General features: G+C 48.1%; 1 long non-coding RNA gene across 1 annotated transcript in view; it reads right to left on the reverse strand.

Annotated features, from left to right (window-relative positions):
* Nucleotides 1-17,461, reverse strand: part of LOC122942375 — a 105,193-nt gene extending 87,732 nt beyond the window's left edge. Inside the window, exon 1 of the long non-coding RNA XR_006390546.1 lies at nucleotides 17,316-17,461. This is a non-coding gene — a long non-coding RNA (uncharacterized LOC122942375). The remainder of the gene's footprint in view (nucleotides 1-17,315) is intronic.
* Nucleotides 17,462-20,844: the final 3,383 nt, after the last annotated feature.

Below are 20,844 nucleotides of genomic sequence, written 5' to 3' on the forward strand. Positions count from 1 at the left end.
TGCGGCGTGGCATGGAGGCAATCAGCCTGTGGCACTGCTGAGGTGTTATGGAGGCCCAGGAGGCTTCAATGCGGCGTGGCATGGAGGCAATCAGCCTGTGGCACTGCTGAGGTGTTATGGAGGCCCAGGAGGCTTCAATGCGGCGTGGCATGGAGGCAATCAGCCTGTGGCACTGCTGAGGTGTTATGGAGGCCCAGGAGGCTTCAATGCGGCGTGGCATGGAGGCAATCAGCCTGTGGCACTGCTGAGGTGTTATGGAGGCCCAGGAGGCTTCAATGCGGCGTGGCATGGAGGCAATCAGCCTGTGGCACTGCTGAGGTGTTATGGAGGCCCAGGAGGCTTCAATGCGGCGTGGCATGGAGGCAATCAGCCTGTGGCACTGCTGAGGTGTTATGGAGGCCCAGGAGGCTTCAATGCGGCGTGGCATGGAGGCAATCAGCCTGTGGCACTGCTGAGGTGTTATGGAGGCCCAGGAGGCTTCAATGCGGCGTGGCATGGAGGCCATCAGCCTGTGGCACTGCTGAGGTGTTATGGAGGCCCAGGAGGCTTCAATGCGGCGTGGCATGGAGGCAATCAGCCTGTGGCACTGCTGAGGTGTTATGGAGGCCCAGGATGCTTCGATAGCGGCCTTAAGCTCATCCAGAGTGTTGGGTCTTGCGTCTCTCAACTTTCTCTTCCCAATATCCCACAGATTCTCTATGGGGTTCAGGTCAGGAGAGTTTGCAGGCCAATTGAGCCCAGTAATACCATGGTCAGTAACCCATTTACCAGTGGTGTTGGCACTGTGAGCAGGTGCCAGGTCGTGCTGAAAAATGAAATCTTCATCTCCATAAAGCTTTTCAGCAGATGGAAGCATGAAGTGCTCCACAATCTCCTGATAGCTAGCTGCATTGACCCTGCCCTTGATAAAACACAGTGGACCAACACCAGCAGCTGACATGGCACCCCAGACCATCACTGACTGTGGGTACTTGACACTGGACTTCAGGCATTTTGGCATTTCCCTCTCCCCAGTCTTCCTCCAGACTCTGGCACCTTGATTTCCGAATGACATGCAACAGTCCAGTGCTGCTTCTCTGTAGCCCAGGTCAGGCGCTTCTGCCGCTGTTTCTGGGGAATGCGGCACCTGTAGCCCATTTCCTGCACACGCCTGTACACGGGGGCTCTGGATGTTTCTACTCCAGACTCAGTCCACTGCTTCCGCAGGTCCCCCAAGGTCTGGAATCGGTCCTTCTCCACAATCTTCCTCAGGGTCCGGTCACCTCTTCTCGTTGTGCAGCGTTTTCTGCCACACTTTTTCCTTCCCACAGACTTCCCACTGAGGTGCCTTGATACAGCACTCTGGGAACAGCCTATTCGTTCAGAAATTTCTTTCTGTGTCTTACCCTCTTGCTTGAGGGTGTCAATGATGGCCTTCTGGACAGCAGTCAGGTCGGCAGTCTGACCCATGATTGCGGTTTTGAGTAATGAACCAGGCTGGGAGTTTTTAAAAGCCTCAGGAATCTTTTGCAGGTGTTTAGAGTTAATTAGTTGATTCAGATGATTAGGTTAATGGCTCGTTTAGAGAACCTGTTCATGATATGCTAATTTTTTTAGATAGGAATTTGGGGTTTTCATGAGCTGTGGCCAAAATCATCAATATTAAAGCAATAAAAGGCTTGAACTACTTCAGTTGGTGTGTAATGAATCTAAAATATATGAAAGTCTAATGTTTATCAGTACATTACAGAAAATAATGAACTTTATCACAATATGCTAATTTTTTGAGAAGGACCTGTATAGTGTAGAGGGTTAAAAACTGAACAAGACATTCTCTTATAATTAAAAACCTAAGTGGATAACACTACAGAAAAAACTAGTTACGGCAGGAAGATTGACAAACAAATAAATTAATGATGTTGCAGGATCCAGTCATGCTTTCTGTTTAAACCAGCGGACTGCATGTTTCTAATTGAAGCATCCAGTAGCCCCCGATTAGGTAACTTTCTTTATGATCACCACCTCTCGTTGAAGGGGTAACCCTTTCATTGCCCTGAACTATTAGCGCTGTTGCATCGCCTCCATGTACAATGGCAAAATGAAGGCTGACCGCCGAGACATTACGAGATTCGCAATGGGGAAAGTCCGAAATGTGCTTCCGTACTCGTGTTTTGATTGGATATATGTAACCAAGATCCCATGTCAAACTATACAATATTATGTACATGCTGGGGAATTCCAGCTCTGAAGCTATGTAGCATAATGCAGTCAGCAAGTCAGGATCAGTACAGGATCTGAATAGTGAGTGCAGCTCTGGAGTATAATACAGGATGTAACTCAGGATCAGTACAGGATAAGTAATGTATGTACACAGTGACTGCACCAGCAGAATAGTGAGTGCAGCTCTGGAGTATAATACAGGATGTAACTCAGCATCAGTACAGGATAAGTAATGTATGTGCACAGTGACTGCACCAGCAGAATAGTGAGTGCAGCTCTGGAGTATAATACAGGATGTAACTCAGGATCAGTACAGGATAAGTAATGTATGTACACAGTGACTGCACCAGCAGAATAGCGAGTGCAGCTCTGGGGTATAATACAGGATGTAACTCAGGATCAGTACAGGATAAGTAATGCATGTACACAGTGACTGCACCAGCAGAATAGTGAGTGCAGCTCTGGAGTATAATACAGGATGTAACTCAGGATCAGTACAGGATAAGTAATGTATGTACACAGTGACTGCACCAGCAGAATAGCGAGTGCAGCTCTGGGGTATAATACAGGATGTAACTCAGGATCAGTACAGGATAAGTAATGTGTGTACACAGTGACTGCACCAGCAGAATAGTGAGTGCAGCTCTGGAGTATAATACAGGATGTAACTCAGGATCAGTACAGGATAAGTACTGTATGTACACAGTGACTGCACCAGCAGAATAGTGAGTGCAGCTCTGGAGTATAATACAGGATGTAACTCAGGATCAGTACAGGATAAGTAATGTATGTACACAGTGACTGCACCAGCAGAATAGTGAGTGCAGCTCTGGACCAGCTGTTCCTGAGCTGCGATTACCTGTGGGTGTGGTCGCCTGTGGCTGTGTGTAGCTGCTGCTGCTGCTGCTGCTCCTGAGCGTTTGGAGGAAAATCTATCCACCTGAGGCCGGCTCTCTCCTCCCCAGGGGGAGAGTGGGTTCTCAGGCATGAGCGAGGGAAGCAAGCCCCAGGCTCCTGTTCCCAGCGGCAGGCCTTCAGGGGACAGGAGAAGCCAGCGTTTGGCCTGCATGGAGGACTCAGGGGTAAGAAGATCTGGCAGGAGTCGCAGTAATGTGGCTTCTGTCTCCCCTGAGTCTGAGGGTAGTAGGAAGAGCCCCAAGGCTGGATCCGCTAAGGAGGACCCGAATGCCAGCATGGGTGAGAGTGGCCCTTCCGGGGCCCAGCAAAAGCCGAGTGTTCACGGAGGTGAAGCAGATCTTGAGGAGGAAGGCTGGGGCGTACTGAGGGCCCGGGAGTCCATTTCCACCTACGGATCCCGGGTCATGAGCCACCTCCGTGAGTACGAAGACGCGACTAAGACCCTGAGGAGGCTCCGGGAGGAGCTGCGCGGCTTGAGGTCTTGTGTTGGAGTGGCCCCAAAGAGGAAGAAGCAGGGGCTGGAGAGCCAAATAAAGCAGCTACAAGCTGACATTGGCGAGATTGAGCAAAGGCGGACTGTACTCCGAGATAAAAGCGGCCCGTTTAAGGAAAAACTCCTAAACGAGGAACGTTTTCGGAAGATGGCGGAGGAGAAGGGGCAGATGGGGCAGCAGCCTGACAGCCAGGTGGAGAAGGAACCAGTCGTGCAGGAGGAGGATGATGATGATGACCAGCAAGATCCACCTGGCAGCCTGCAGGAGCAGATTCCGTACAGTGGGCCCCCTGCACGCCAAATAGCAAGGTCACCCAGCTGCGGCTCGGGGGATGAGTATGAGACCTGCGGCCCGGGAGGGGCCCTAGTGGAGGAGATCCAGCTCCTGGAGTCCCCAGTGCGTTTCCAGGACTTATGCTTTGGTGATGAGTTGCCACCGGAGACGCCTGGGGAAGGAAAGAAAAAGGCTAAGAAGACCAAGCTCCAGGAGCAGGTAAGATATGTATACACCCCCCTCCCTGGGACCCCCGGGTCGACCGCAGGGCCGGCTCACTGTATTAGCCCCTCTTCTCAGCCCAGCCCGTGTCCTGCAGTGGACTCGGTGCAGGAGAGAGGGGAGAGCGAGGTATCCGATATGGTGGTGAGCTCCGTCTCTGTTTGCAGTAACGGGGATGGAGCTGGTGCGACACCGGCTGAAAAGCCGGACAGGAAGGTTACTGCGGAGGATGAGAGAAAAATCTCTGGCGCTGGAGTTTGCTCCCTGATGGGAGGAGGGGGTGGCTCCACGCCACAGATGGCTGCAGGAGCTCCGATGGCTCCAACCGATGATGACGCTGTTCCCTCGGGCCAGCAGAGGCATGAAGGAGCTGTCGGAGCTATGACGGTTACGCCTCCCAATGAAGGTCAAGAACTGAGGCCAAAGCCTTTGTTTTGCATTGGCGCTGCTGGTTCAGATGAGCGGCGCCATGAAAGAACAGATCAGCAGCGTTTGGATCAGCGGCGCCCGGTAATGGATCAGCGGCGTCCAAAAGTTGTAAATGGTAGTACTGAGGAAGCGGAGGGCAATGATAAAAGTGGGGTTGGGGCTGTGGTCTGTCTTTTGGGGGCAGCTCCGACCCCAGGGCCCAGTGATGCTGAGGTACCAATAATTACACCAAAACACACCGGTTCAGCCAGTATGAGTGAGGGAGCAGGTGGGGGGCAGAAAATTATTTTTAATAAAAATATGTCTGGGGGTTTGGATGGTGGAGTGAATGGTGTTAGGAGGGAAGGAAGGGAGGTCGCAGAATCTGTTGTAAGTAAGGCTGGTTTGGGGATGGAAGATATGGAAGTGGGTGGTGGAGGGTCTTTGGTAAGCGGGGAGGGTGTGGAACCTGGTCCGGTTGCCCCCCCGGCTGTGGCAGCCCCTGTGCGCAGTTTTGCTACTGTCACGGCCGGGGTGAGTAGGGGACCCTCCTTGTCCTCTGGCTCTGGGGACGGCGTTTTGCAGCGGCGTCTTCTGGAGGCTCTAAAGAGAGGGGAGAGCACAATCAATGTAGAGGGGAGGGAGGTTGATCTATCCTTTTGGATAGATAGGCATGGCCTCTCAGCCTTCCGAGAGCAAAGGAGCGGGGAGACCACGTGGTCCCTCCCGACAGCTGGGCAGGGTGCTCTCCGTAGGAATGTGGTCCGTCTGAGGTGGAGGGGCAGTGATACATGTCCTTCAAGATCAGAAGTTGTTGAGCTCCTTCTAAAGATGGGCTTCAAGGCGACAGACATCTACGCCTTGATACATCCCTATGGGACCCCTGAGTTCGATGTCAGCTTTGTTCGGCCGGAGGGACTTGAGCTCTTCTGGTCGAACTATGAGATGGCAAAGGACGAGCCCAGCTGGCGAGATTTTGCCGTCCAGGCAGTGTCTCGTCAGAACAATGTGAAGAGGGTGACCGTTCTAACCCGTAACGAGTCACTCTCGTGTATTGACATCATGACGTGGCTCGGCCGATATGGGGAGGTGGTGGAGGTTCCCAAGAAGAACAGGGATGAACATGGCATCTGGTCTGGGGCCTGGACGTTCATGGTAAAACTTAGGCTTTTAGGAAACACAGTTACTCACATACCATCTGCCACCTTCCTTGGAAGGGATCGCATCCAGATTTTCTACCAGGGTCAGCCGAAGCTCTGTCACAGATGCGGCAGCCCCACACACTTCAGTGCTAACTGCACTGTACAGAAGTGCGCGCTGTGTGGGGAGATTGGCCACCTCGCTGCATCATGTGCAGAGATTAGGTGTCACCTGTGTGGTGACTTAGGTCACCCATTCAGTCGCTGCTCTCATTCCATGCCAATGCGGTCAATGCCCCGGCGGGAGGAAGCCGTGAGGCCAATTCTACTGGGGCAGGGGCTGGCAGAAGTGAAGGAACAGAGGGGCCAGGGAAGAAAAGTAAGCAAAAGACGCCTGCCCAACTGAGGCGTCAGGAAAATCGCCGAAGGGAGAGGGAGATGGGTGAATCCCGGGAACCTCAGGCAACTGGGGAAGCTGGGATGACCCCTGATCTCACCCCTGAGACTGCTGCTACTGCTGAGGCCCAAAGGGACAGTGAGCTGGATGAGGAAATTAGGAGGATCCAGGAAGAGGAAGGTGCCATCTCCTCATTATCCCCCCATGACGGGGGAAGTGGGGGATGGCAAAAGCAGGGTAATAAACGTACAGGGAAAAAGGGAGATTTAAGATCTTCTCCCACCCGCCAGATGCCAAAGGAAGGTACAACCAACCCCCCTCTGATTAGTCTCTCAAACCGGTTCCAAGCCATTGGTGACACCTCCCCCTCCTCAGGGGAGGGAGCCGGTGGGGAGGTTTCGGGAGTCGCGGTGACACCTGGGCCTGCGGGGGACGCCGAGCCTCCTTCTACTGGGGAAAACATGTCCTCAGGGGTGGGGGCTGGCTTGGAGTCAGAGCACAAGGGCAGAGGTGAAATGGACACATCTGTTTGTTTGAAGAGGGGTAAGCCATCATCTGATGAAAAAGTTGGTGGGGGCAGTGGGAAAAGAAAGCCATCTAATTCAATCACCCATGATGGCGGCACTCACTCCGTTGACGCTGGCGTCCATTAATGTCGCCAGCATTAAGTCAGATACGGCTAGATTTGCGGCCTTTGATTTTTTCAGCCGGGTTGAAGCTGACATTTTGTTTTTGCAGGAGACCAGGCTGCCAGATTTGGCATCTGTATTTAAAGCTAAAAGGGAGTGGCGATGTGGATCCTCCTACTGGTCTCTTGCGGCCGAGCCGTATAGCGGGGTGGCAGTCCTTTTTACTGCACCGGTAGAATGCCGACGGGTTATTGAATTAGAAATGGGGAGGTGCCTGATCCTGGATGTCCTCATGAGGGGACAAGAACTTCGTCTAATTAACATCTATGGTCCCCAGTCCAAGTGGGACCGTAAGTGTCTCTTCATGAGGATCAAGCCCTATCTTTTTACAAGTCGGCAGGTGGTCTTTGGAGGGGACTTCAATACTGTCACGAGGCCCCAGGATAGGGGAGGTTCCAGGGACAAGCTGACTTACGACAGCATTGCGCTTAATAAAATAGCTAGTGAGGCTCGTCTGGTGGATGTCCACATCCGGCACACCCCAGGCCACCCGGGGTTCACCTATCATAGGGCTAGTTGTAGGTCTAGAATAGACAGGTTTTATTTAAAGGAGGAAGCCGTCTCTTCAGCCGTGTCCGCTGTGGAGGTGGAGTTCTCCGACCACTGTATGATTTTGTTTTCTCTGAATGTTGCAGAGACCCCCCGAATGGGAAGGGGTTACTGGAGGCTCAATTCGTCTCTCTTGGAAGAAGCGGAGATAAGACAGTCCTTTGAGGATTTCGTTCAGAGCCAGGTACCATTGCTGGATCTCTGCGGCAGTAAGTCTGAGTGGTGGGAGATCTTCAAGGAAAGGGTGGGGAGATTCTTCCGCCAGCTCTCGAGCCTCAGGAGTCTGAGTAAGTATCGCCTGTATCAGGGCCTGAGGAGGAAACTCGAACGTCTTGTCTCGACTGGGGGTAGCCGTGAGGAGATCTCCAGAGTGAAGTCTTTGCTTATGAGGTGTCAGTACGATAGGCACGCATCTTTGGTTTTTGAGAGGGATTACGGGAAATACCGCTCGCCCGACCCTTACAAAAACTGCAGGATGTCAGTGAGTAGTAAGATTGTGTCAGGACTGATTGATAGTACGGGTTCTCTGAGAAGGTCCAGATCAGGGATCCTGGAGGTTGTCAGATCCTTTTACTCACATCTCATGGCAAGGAGGGATCTTGATCGTGATAAGATATCGGCTTTCCTGACTGAAACTGTCCCTGAACCAGGGGTAGACCCCTCTCTTGACGGTTTGACGGAAATGATCAGTGAAGAGGAAGTCAGTCTGGTGATTGAGGGGCTTGCTCCCAAAAAATCACCTGGTCCGGATGGCTTAACATCTGAGTTTTACAAGACCTTTAAGGACACCTTAGTTCCCCTCTTGACTGAGGTATTAAATGAGTGTCTCTCCTCGGGTACTCTACCAAAGTCAATGAGGAGGTCGGCCCTGATCATCCTGTCAAAGGGTAAAGATCCTTTCCACATTGAGAATTGGCGTCCCATAGCGCTCCTCGGTGTGGACAGAAAGATTTTGGCAAAGGTGCTATTTAATCGGCTGGTGAAGTTTGCACCCCAGCTCCTTTCTGGGGCCCAGCATTGCTCTGTTCCCGGCCACAGTACTTTTAGTGCTGTGCTCAGTGTCCGGGAGGCCGTGGAGCAGGGCAGGGCAGGTCACTGGAAGGGGTACATGCTGTCCTTGGATCAGGCAAAAGCATTTGATCGTGTTAACCACGAGTACCTCTGGTCTGTCCTTCTGAGATATGGCCTGCCTGGGGGGTTTGTTGATTGGCTTAAGACCTTGTATGCAGGGGCAGAGAGTTTCCCGCTTGTGAATGGTTGGATTGGGCGTCCTTTTGGGGTGGGATCTGGGGTTCGCCAGGGTTGTCCTCTGAGCCCGCTTTTGTACGTGTTCGCGATCGATCCCTTCCTTAGAGGGGTTGATCGTGGGCCGTTGGCGGGCATCGGGATGGACCGGGCGGCTCCGGAGACTACACTGAGGGTGGTGGCGTATGCTGATGACGTAACTATCTTTGTGTCTTCGAGAGGGGAGGCAGAGTGGGTACTGTCTGAGGTAGAGCGCTACTCAGAGTCATCTGGGTCCAAGATCAACCGAGATAAGTGTGAGAGTCTCTGGCTGGGAGGTGGAGATCCTGGTTTTGATCTCCCGGACACCCTTCCAGAGCCCCAGGAATCTACAAAAGTCCTCGGCATTGAATTTGGCCAGGGGGATTACCCCCATCAAAACTGGGATAGCAGGCTTAAGATTGCCGCTCAGAAGGTGGACCAGTGGAAGGGTTGGTCTTTAACCCTCAGGGAAAGGGTGAACATTATCAAAACCTACCTGATCCCTTTTCTGTTATATCTGGGCAGTGTGTGCGTCTTGCCGGAACCTTTCTGGACTCGGGTCTACAGTCTGTTCTTCCAGATGTTATGGGGAAACAGACTGAACCTTGTCAAGAGGGAGGTTACTTACCGTACGAGGAGACTAGGAGGGTTGGGTATGGTCAACCCTGTGGTGTTCCTGGTGAACACCTTTATTAAGATTAATCTCTCGAACCTCTGGCAAGAGAGGGCTCCTCTGTGGGTAGCCTCCTGTCGGGGATGGTTTCGGCCTTTCTTCCAGGAATGGGAGACAGGGGGGCAAGTGAAGGATCTCCGCACACCACATGGGCATCTCCCGGCTTATGCTGCCCTGGTTCTGAAGGTATTACGTCGGTGGGGTCTGGGGATGTGGGAAATCAGGACTCAGTCAAGGAGACTCCTTGACCAGAGGGTTCTGTTGACCCATTTCCAGAAACCTCTGGCCCTCAGGGACTGCCCAGGTCGGGATCTGAGGGTTGGGTTACGGCTTTTAAATTCCAATAGGATCCCCTTGAAGTTCTTTGACTTGACTTGGCGCTGCTTCCATGGGAAACTGTGTGTGAGGGACAATCTGAAGTGTAGGAGCTCTGAGGACAGGGGGTGTCCCCGTGAGGAGTGCGGTGGTGTGCTGGAAAGCATGGACCACTTCCTGCTTCATTGTCCCTTTAACACAGAGGTTTACACCAGGGTGGGGACCTCCATTGGCTGGCCTAGGCTGGTCACTCTCTCCTATGCGGAATGGGCCTATGGAGCATTCAGACACCTGGGTGGTAGGGACCTTTGCACTTTATTCCTAGTCAGCTCAGTGGTCAGGTACTACACGTGGCATGCACGGTGTTTAGTTTCGACGCAACGCAAAATCCTCCCCGAGGATGAGGTGGTTAGGAACATTCTCGGAGACCTGGTGAAGGTGCGCTCTCTGGAGTACGAGAGGTTGGGGGCGGGTAGAGCCTCTCTCCTCTGGAGGGGTTTTGCCTTTAGGGTACCCTAGCCTGTTGTCTCCCCTCCCGGTGGTGGGCTGAAGCTGACACTGTAGATTTTTGTTTTGTTTTGGTGGCTGTATGAGGACATAGGGCTTGCAGGCGCCAAACTTGGGCTTTAATGGGTTGTGTGTGGCTGAAAAGCCTCACGGTGGGTGGTGAGGTTAAGGTCTACTATGTAATGTACTATGTAATGTAGTTTATATGTCTTTATGTCTATATATATTTGTATAGGTTGAGTTGTCGGGTGTAGTGTTAGGTTGGGTGGTGGGTAAATGGGGGGAGGGTTCCATGGAACATTGGGGACTTTGGGACATATAAGAAAATCCTGGGCTGGTTCATGGACGTCTATTATCATGTACTGGGGGCATGGGATGCGGGACCAGCTCAGGGACCCAAAAAAAATAAATAAAAAAAATAAAAAATAAAAAAAAATATATATATATATATATATATATATAATATTAAAAAAAAAAAAAAATTGTGTGTTGCATTGGGGTGGTGGGTGGGCTTTTTGTAAGTTTAACTTCTGTATTTGTTAAGTGTAGGTAGGTGCAACCGGATCAGGAAGGTTAGTACATGTACATAGATATTGTAAATATTGTACATAGCTGGTGTTCTGTGGCGAGTGGGCTGGACCGGTGCTGTCTGCGCCGCGCTGAGGAGCATCATGTCCTGTATGGTTGGTTTGGTCTCTGTTTTATATATTTATTTATCTGTTTGTTTTAAAATTTTAATAAAAGAAATACAGGATGTAACTCAGGATCAGTAAAGGATGAGTAATGTATGTACACAGTGACTGCACCAGCAGAATAGTGAGTGCAGCTCTGGAGTATAATACAGGATGTAACTCAGGATCAGTACAGGATAAGTAATATAATGTATGCACACAGTGACTGCACCAGCAGAATAGTGAGTGCAGCTCTGGAGTATAATACAGGATGTAACTCAGGATCAGTACAGCATAAGTAATGTATGTACACAGTGACTGCACCAGCAGAATAGTGAGTGCAGCTCTGGAGAATAATACAGGATGTAACTCAGGATCAGTACAGGATAAGTAATGTATGTACACAGTGACTGCACCAGCAGAATAGTGAGTGCAGCTCTGGAGTATAATACAGTATGTAACTCAGGATCAGTACAGGATAAGTAATATAATGTATGTACACAGTGACTGCACCAGCAGAATAGTGAGTGCAGCTCTGGGGTATAATACAGGATGTAACTCAGGATCAGTACTGGATAAGTAATGTATGTACACAGTGACTGCACCAGCAGAATAGTGAGTGCAGCTCTGGAGAATAATACAGGATGTAACTCAGGATCAGTACAGGATAAGTAATGTATGTACACAGTGACTGCACCAGCAGAATAGTGAGTGCAGCTCTGGAGTATAATACAGTATGTAACTCAGGATCAGTACAGGATAAGTAATGTGTGTACACAGTGACTGCACCAGCAGAATAGTGAGTGCAGCTCTGGAGTATAATACAGGATGTAACTCAGGATCAGTACAGGATAAGTAATGTATGTACACAGTGACTCCACCAGCAGAATAGTGAGTGCAGCTCTGGAGTATAATACAGGATGTAACTCAGGATCAGTACAGGATAAGTAATGTATGTACACAGTGACTCCACCAGCAGAATAGTGAGTGCAGCTCTGGAGTATATTACATGATGTAACTCAGGATCAGTACAGGATAAGTAATGTATGTACACAGTGACTGCACCAGCAGAATAGTGAGTGCAGCTCTGGAGTATAATACAGGATGTAACTCAGGATCAGTACAGGATAAGTAATGTATGTACACAGTGACTGCACCAGCAGAATAGTGAGTGCAGCTCTGGAGTATAGTACAGGATGTAACTCAGGATCATGTTTTTATACAGTGACTTAATGCAGCAGCATTAGGGAAATGACATTTTCCACACAGTGTGTTGCCCACTAGGTCTCTTTGGCTACTCTTACCCTGCTTGTCTGTATTCTCCATAATGGCTTTGTCTAGATAAGAGAGGAAACGTCTGACGGTGTCCAGGACAGTGACAGATAATCCTGATGGACCCGTTCTCCCAGGCCTGCCCCACAGCTGTTAGCCTCACTTCCCATTCTGCATTTTATCAGCTCCACTCCACAGATATGACATGCAGCAATAGAGACGTCCTCCCTATTATATCTGATGCATCATGCCAGATACCGAACAATAAAGGGAAACTCCATTTCATCCAACTCCGGCCATTGTGAGATCTGAACAGGCGCTCTCCATGTTTCATGTCTTACCTGCCTGTCAGTGAGAGAGTTCTCCTCCTACAATCCCCCTCACTCACTGCACAGTCCTATCCTCTGAGTCCCCAAAGTTCTTGTGACCAGGGACCCATTGAGACTTGTGAAGCTGTGACTTATGCCCTAGGTATCACCCATGTCATGTTTGACATGTCGGTATTTCTTGTGCAGGATGCTGTCCCTTTAAGAGATACTAGATGATATCTCGTTTGTCAGTACTGTGTTATATTGAAATGTTGTCCACCCTGTTTTCGTGTAATTTAATATGTATTGTAGTGCTCCCTCCTGACACTAGGCGGCACCATTACACATTATATAAGGGCTTGCAGCAGTGAACAGGCAGTAGTGTGTAGCTGAAGCCATATGGTGTGAGAGAGGTATCATGAGGAAGTGCCTCCTAGTCAGCGGTAACTAAACGCGCCTGGTTCACGTACAAGTGAGTATCGCCACTATATACGCTGTTCATCGTAGCACAGTTACAGTATGGCCGAATAAAACCAACCGTAGGTCAAATGTTCTTCTGCACCATAGGCCTGAGAGAACATTGCAGGCCTCTTAAAGTGGAACAGGCCTATTGCCAACACCGTGTTCAGTTGCCAAAAGCTGTAAAAAGCTGCCGTGTAATACCGCCACCTATCTCATGTTAAGAACAGCCAGGAATGTGCCTCTGAGTGAGGCAAAGTTGAGTTTAGCATTAAAGCTTGCGTTGGTGTGGGGCATGTGGCTGTATATAGGGACTTTGGCACTATGGAGGTCCATCTGGGTAACATTTTTCTAGTGGGGCTTATGACATGCACACGACCGTTGTTTCATTCGGTGTCCGTTGTTCCGTTTTTCGTGATTTTCTGGGGACCCATTGACTAATGCACCGTTTGTCATCCGCGTCCGTGATCCGTGGTTCCGGTCCGTCAAAAAAATATAACCTGTCCTATTTTTTTTCACGGAAAACGGTTCGCGGGCCCATTCAAGTCAATGGGACCATGAAAAAACGCGGAGGCACACAAGATTGTCATCCGCGTGTCCGCGTCCGTTTTTTTCCCTATAATTTGCATGGCAAACTTGACTTAGACTTATTTTTACTTTCCTTCATGTCTGGTGATCCTCCAAAAATAAAGGAAGACACAAAACGGAAACGGATCACGGAACAACGGAACCACATTTTGTGGAACGGAACACAACAACGGTCGCGTGCATGAGGCCTGAAGCTTTGAAAAACACTTGGAGGTCCAGAGCAAGACTCCAGACAGTAGAGTCAACCATCAACACAACTACTTTGAAATAGGGATGTCAAAATTTTGATTCGATTTCGGTATCATAAAAAAGTATTGTCATGCTTGATACCACGCAAAAAAAACACCAGAAAAAGCCGTGTGCATTCCGCATTTTATGGAACGTCCAGCATGAAATTTTCCAGTATTACTGTTGTCACCACTCCACCTGGATTTGTCCTATCTGCTTCTTGCATATAGACCACAAGGGACATAATGAAGAGTTACTTTTTGAAGCATCTAACAGGAAGAAAGTGAGCTTAAGAAAATGAGTAGAGAAACTGGTCTCCAAGAAAAAGTCTAAAGTCTACAGGAGCTCAGAGCAGAGTAGACACTTTTGAGACAGACTAAGTAAACAGCCTATTTAGAGACATTGAGAGATAGATGGAAGACCTAGAACAGAGAGTCTTGAGTGGATTCTCAAGAAATAAAAAAAGAAGGAAAAGTCAGGTCTGTGATCTGATCCGGCAACTGGAAATCAAGAAGGACAGTTGTAGTGCCCTGGAGCAGGGGTACTTTGAAGTCTGGACATTTGTGGACACTTGCCCCTGTTTCCCCTATGCAAAGTCATCAACTCCTTACTTTAAAGGGTTAACTTGCATTGACGTATACAGTTTAATACTGAGTAACTGCATTATATATATATATATATATATTTCAATATATATACTGTTCATTTGCTCTGTGTTTGCCTGCCACTGTGGAAAGGGTTAATGAATACTGAGAGACCTTTGGGACTTCGAATGAGAAGCTGGTAATGTTCCACAGCTACCATACGGTATAAAGAAGAGCATGTTTTGGAAGGAAAAATACTTTTTTACCACCAAAACCAGACAGACTGACCATTTGAATGTCTAGTTTAGCTCTGTGGTTATGTCTGAAAACTTGTTTTTGTTACTGCCATTGAATCTGTAATGCAAGTCTATGAGAGACGGGAGTTGTAACATTGTATTTGTTTTGTGCTGAGTTTCTCCACTCCACCCCTCCCACTAAAATGTTCCAGTCTAGCTAGAAATGGTATATAAGGAGAGTAGTCAGAGACCATAGTTTTCCGCAGTTAGGGAGCAGTGCTTGGAAGAGGAGACTCTGGCAGTCTGCATGAGTGATCAGAAGAAGACCCTGAGATGGGGACACTGAACCACAGACCATGGGTCACCAAGAAGCCACTCGGACTACTGAGCTACAGACAGTGGGCCTCCAGCCTTTGACCAGGGTAACTAGTCAGCATCAAACCCTTCTTCTGCCCTTGACGGTGTCTAGGGGACCCAGCATAGCGTTAGGGCCACCTCAAACCCGGCCACTGCACAATATGTCAAGCAAGATAAGATACACTGAAGACCTTTGACACATATCTAATCCTCTATGTGATCTTCAACACCAGGAACCAGAGAGAGGTGACTTGTGTACATGTGGAAAGCACCTGCTGGAAACATTGAGCAGCTCCAAGATCTCAGTCATGGCAGATAATCCCTTGTGATCTCAATCACTTAGCGCAAGGGCTTATCTTCCATCATTACAAAAGCCCGAAGTGTACAAGATTCCATTGTCACAGCCGGGAACATTTAATATCCAATAACTTAAAAACAATTATTATTTTCTCCACAATAGTTTGTTGTTTTTCTTCATACTGGTAGACATATCACTGCTAAACTGTCCCTTGGGGAGGCATTACCCTTTTCTTCTTTGTTTTAGAAATGGTGGAGGGGTCAGGTGGTGGGAGTGGAGATGCAGTTAATTTGTAGAATTTTACCTACACTAATAAATTGTAACAAGCCATCATCTGTATTAGTAGGCCTAGGTCAGGATGGGCATCGTTAGTTTGAGGTCCACTGGTTCCACCATGATGAATGCCTCCAAACTAGTTGAGGATTCTCTGGTCCCAAACTCTGTTGAAGGAGTTACCCAAACACTTCTCATCCTACTTGTGATCATACAAAATTACTACAAAATTCCTATCTAATTGAAGAGCTCAGTTAAAGGGGAACCAAGACATGATTGGTCTTTTAGCATGTTATATTGTTGTATAGACTTGTTTGAATATGAATTTGGTCATGGTTCCTAAGCTGTCCTCGATGATGTCCATAATGGAAAGGCCAGATCCTTCAGCAACACTTGTTGGAAATCTTTCACATACTAAGCAAAGATGTTTTTGACTACAGAGCACCTAAACCCTCCTGGTAGGAGCTTTTCTATAGGGGTTTGCACCTCCTTGGCCCAATGTATAAGGTCAAGTACCATATTTATCAATGCTGGTTTGTGTAGAATGGGTCGATGCTTAAAAATGTTTGAGGCACTCTGTACAACCGTGACCCAAATAATTTGGAATGTACTTGGTCTACGCTCATGGACCTAGCCCTAGCTAGTGATCTTTTGACATGTCTATACGAAATGTCTGTCAGACTGGACTCCCTTTTACCCATCATTCTATAACAATTTAAGGACTAACAAGAAACCAGTGACTTTATGTCTATAACTTGTAAAGCTGGTGTCATTTTTGTACATTTTTGGGATTTTGTTCCTTTTTGGTCATTCAGCCATGTCAATGATTGCCTGCACTGTTTGCGAATATCCAGGGCCTGCTGTAGAAACATGTCCGCAATGGGGAGCTTGCACATGTGTGGATCACCTCATGGTCCACAGAAAACCTTCTGAGCAGATATCATTTGATCCTATCATTTTCTCTGATGTAAACTGTGATCAATATTAAAAATTCTACTCATTGATTTCCTAGTTATACCTTTTACTCGGAAAATATGGCCGCACACAAGCACTGGCAGCTGGTTTTTCATGCTTTTAAGGGGGGTTGTTCAGGGAGTGTCTCTCGTTCTGGGGGACCTGTCCTGTCCTGCATTACACAGATATCCCACTGAGGTTAATAGTCAGTGTGTAATACTTCATTTCACCTGTGACTATGCTGACAGTTCTCCATACTGGGCCTAGTCAATCATCTGTACTGGGCTTAGCCAGTCTTCCGTAGTTGGCCAGGTCAGTTCTTCGTAGTGGGCCTAGCCAGTCCTCCGTAGTGGCCCTAACCAGTCCTACTGGATCTAGCCAGTTCCCCATAATGAGCTTAGCCAGTTCTCCATAGAGAGCCCAGCTAGTCCTCCATACTAGACCTGAAAACCAAAGTGAGATGGGTCACATTGAAATTCACCTTTAGAAGGGCCACCTTCCGAACATGGGGAGAGACTTAGTCAGGCCCATTGTCACCTGTGTCTATGGTACCTACAGATGTAAAAGAGCTGACTTTGTTTTTTGGCTCATCTCTGCTACATCTACATGTCCATGATGTTAGTTCTGTGATTATTACTCCTGTGTAGTTACAAAAAGAGTAAAAAAAAAATACAAATAAATCTTAACCGTCCTGGCCAAAAACCTGATAAAAAGCAAAACCAAACCGATGTGATTCTGACTGTCTGTTTGACAGGGATGTAAGGCGATAGCGGGACTTGTCGCCGCGCCAATGTTTTACAAGGATGAGTTTCACCATATTCCGATAAAAGCAGAAGAAAAAAACACTCAGTAAAATTTTAAAAAAATCTGTTTTGAAAATTATCAAAGAAGAAAGGAAGAAATATGGCACAGCGGTCACTTCCACGTAGGCCTGCCAAAAATGACAAACATTTGCAGTACGAGCGCAGACGAGCCGTCTACCCGCTAATTCTATTTAAAACTTTTAAACATTGCAGCGGGGAGTAGGCGAGGGCTCACCTTATGTCTTGGCAGGATCCCTGGTGCGTCTTCTCAGGATCTGGAAGGAAGGACGCAGAGGTATTGGCAGCTCATATAAATTAATGGGCCACTCTCGCACTGGGCGCCCTGGATTAGCACATGCAGGCCACGGCTGGAACATTCTACGGCCGTGAAATCATATCACACGTAGATATTTCCGTAATAGCTCCACGAGGATCAAACAGAGGCAAGAAGCCCCCCCCCTCCTCGTATCCATCCAGGGATGTTAATGTGCTAACACAGAGCGAGCGATGAGTGCTCTCAGATTCTGGCCTCGGGATAATTCTCATCTCTTTCAAACATTTAAAAACAGATTAAGCAGGATATAGGTCAGAGAAGAAAAAACTCCAGTGGAGAACATAAACTATATGGAGAAAACTACTGGGACACCTCCACATTTCTTCTCCAGGAGCTTTTACGACATCCCATTCAACATTCATACAGTAGGTGTTAATAGTAGTCACCCCCCTTTGCTCCTCCTGGAATACTTTCTACAAGATTTTGGAGGGTGTCTGTGGGATTTTTTGCCCCTTCATCCAGAAGATCATATATGAAGTCAGACACTGATGATGGAGAAGAGGGTCTGGCTCGCAATCTTCATTCCGGTCTTGAATGGAGTTGAGGTCAGGGCTCATTGTGGACAGTCAAGTTCTTCCATACTCCCCCTACCATGCCTTCATTGCCCAAGCTTTGTGAACTGGAACACAGTCATGCTGGAACAGAGAAGAGCCTTCCCCCAAACTGTTCCCACAAAGCTGTCATACAATTGTTCACAATGTCTTGTCTGCCGAGGCTTAACCCTTCAAATTACCTCTCCTCCACCAAACTTTACAGCTGGCACAAGGCAGTCAGGCAGGTAATGTTCTCCAGACTCATCCTACAGACCACCAGATAGAGAAGTGTGATTGGTCCCTCCACAGAAGACGTCTCCAATGCTCTACAGTCTAATGACAACATGCTTCACACCACTCCATCCTATGCTTGGCATTGTGCTCGGTGATGGAAGGCTTGCATGCAGCTGCTCGGCCATGGAAACCCATGCCATGTAGCTCACGCCACAGGTTTCGTGCTGATGGTAATGGCAGAGGAGGTCTGGACCTGTGCAAAGTGCCTTTTCGTGTAATTGGAATAATGGTACCAATATGTGCCATCTCCTTACCAGGGATGGAGAAGAAGATTATGGGTATCACCTCTTTAGGTCCCTGTCTCTAGAAAACCCGTTATTGCTCCATGATCTTCCATGTTTTCCCCATGAGTTTGGCCATCGAATAGATAGATAGGTCCCAGCACAGAGAATAGCTGCTCATTTTATAGTTCATCGCTGGACTGTGACTGAACCCACATCTAATGATGTCCAGCCCTGAGCCACCCTCCCTCACCCATGTCCAATATCCTAGCCATATCTCTTCATTAGTGCAGAAGGTGTCCTTTAAATCCACCCCATTAATGGTATGTCCTCTTATCATTACCAGAGTGCCCCCACAAACAGCTCTAAAGTGTTCCCCCATGTATACAATGAGCATACCCCATTATTTGTGTCACAGTGTCCCCCAATCTTATTATTATTTGGCGCCTGTTACTTGCTGGCCGGGCCCCTGATTATTTATAGACATGAAATGGAGAGCCACCAACTCAAACAACAACTCCTATCGTGTCCTCCTGGACGGCCACACGTCCGTGCCTCTCCAGGGGAGAATAAACAGATATTTTAATCTCCAAACAGCCGTAGAAGTGGACGGTAATACGATTTAAGAGGAATGTTCTGTGTAATAACCGCCTGGCAGCAGAGACCTAACCTCAAGCTTTATCTGGAATAAAGGGGGATGGCTGCCAGCCCTTTAAGAGATACGGCCAGGGAGAATTGGGTTTTCTATAGAGGTCACACAGCTAGAATTCTGTGAAAGGTCCGCTCCGTGTACACGAATGACATCACTGAAGCACGCTTCTTCTTGGGCCTCTCAAGATGCACCTCAAAGTGCACAATAAGATATTTTTCCCATAGAAAGGCCTTAAAAGGACAGGTCTATGGAATATAGAGTGTTCCCATCCATTGACAGCAAGCAGAAATTGTGAATAAAATTGGACACACCTAGAACCAAACACTATCCACATATTACCATACTGTGCCTATGGCCCACATAGCAATACAGTGCCTACATAAAGGCAAATGGCACCTACGCCCTGCCATACTGTGCTAACATGCTGCCATACTGTGCCCACATAAGGAAAATAATCCTCCGAAAAAGATAAGTACACTGAACACGTATAGTCAGTGGACAGGCATACTGCCAGACTGTGCCCATGTAGAGCCAAAGTAATACGGTACACAGAGAATGCCATACTGTGCCCACATAGTAATACAGTGCTTACTAAAAGCCAAACAGCACCTACATTCGATCATACTGTGCTAACATACTGCCATACTGTGCCCACATAGTAATACAATGACTACATAAAGCCAAACGACACCAATATCCTGCCATACTGTTTGCACATAGTCCCATACTGTGCCCACATCATGATAAAGTGCCAAATATCCCTAACTTTTTGTGAGTAGTGTATAACTGCACAGTAGGTCCACACAGTCATATAGTGCCCATATAAAGCTAGCCATACTGAGCCCGTATAGTGCCATATAGCCAAACAGTACCCACATACTGCCATACTGTGCTCACATAGTGGCATATAGCCAAACAGTACCCACATACTGCCATACTGTGCTCACATAGTGTCATAAAGCCAAACAGTACCCACATACTGCCATACTGTGCTCACATAGTGTCATATAGCCAAACAGTACCCACATTGTGCCATACTGTGCTCACATCATAGTAAAGTGCCAAATATCCCTAACTTTTTGTGAGTAGTGTATAACTGCACAGTAGGTCCTCACAGTCATATAGTGCCCATATGAACCTAGCCATACTGAGCCCGTAGAGTGCCATACAGCCAAACAGTACCCACATACTGCCATACTGTGCTCACATAGTGGCATATAGCCAAACAGTACCCACATACTGCCATACTGTGCTCACATAGTGTTATATATCCAAACAGTACCCACATTGTGCCATACTGTGCTCACATAGTGTCATATAGCCAAACAGTACCCACATACTGCCATACTGTGCTCACATAGTGTCATATAGCCAAACAGTACCCACATACTGCTATACTGTGCTCACATAGTGTCGTATAGCCAAACAGTACCCACATACTGCCATACTGAGCACATATAGTGCCATACAGCCAAACAGTACCCACATACTGCCATACTGAGCCTGTATAGTGCCATATAGCCAAACAGTACCCACATACTGCCATACTAAGCCCATATAGTTCCATACAGCAAAACAGTACCCACATACTGCCATACTGAGCCCATATAGTGTCATATAGCCAAACAGTACCCACATACTGTAATACTGTGCTCACATAGTGTCATATAACCAAACAGTACCCACATACTGCCATACTGAGTCCATATAGTGCCATACAGCCAAACAGT

This window comes from Bufo gargarizans, chromosome 6 (assembly GCF_014858855.1).
Source record: "Bufo gargarizans isolate SCDJY-AF-19 chromosome 6, ASM1485885v1, whole genome shotgun sequence".
Lineage (NCBI taxonomy): Eukaryota > Metazoa > Chordata > Amphibia > Anura > Bufonidae > Bufo > Bufo gargarizans.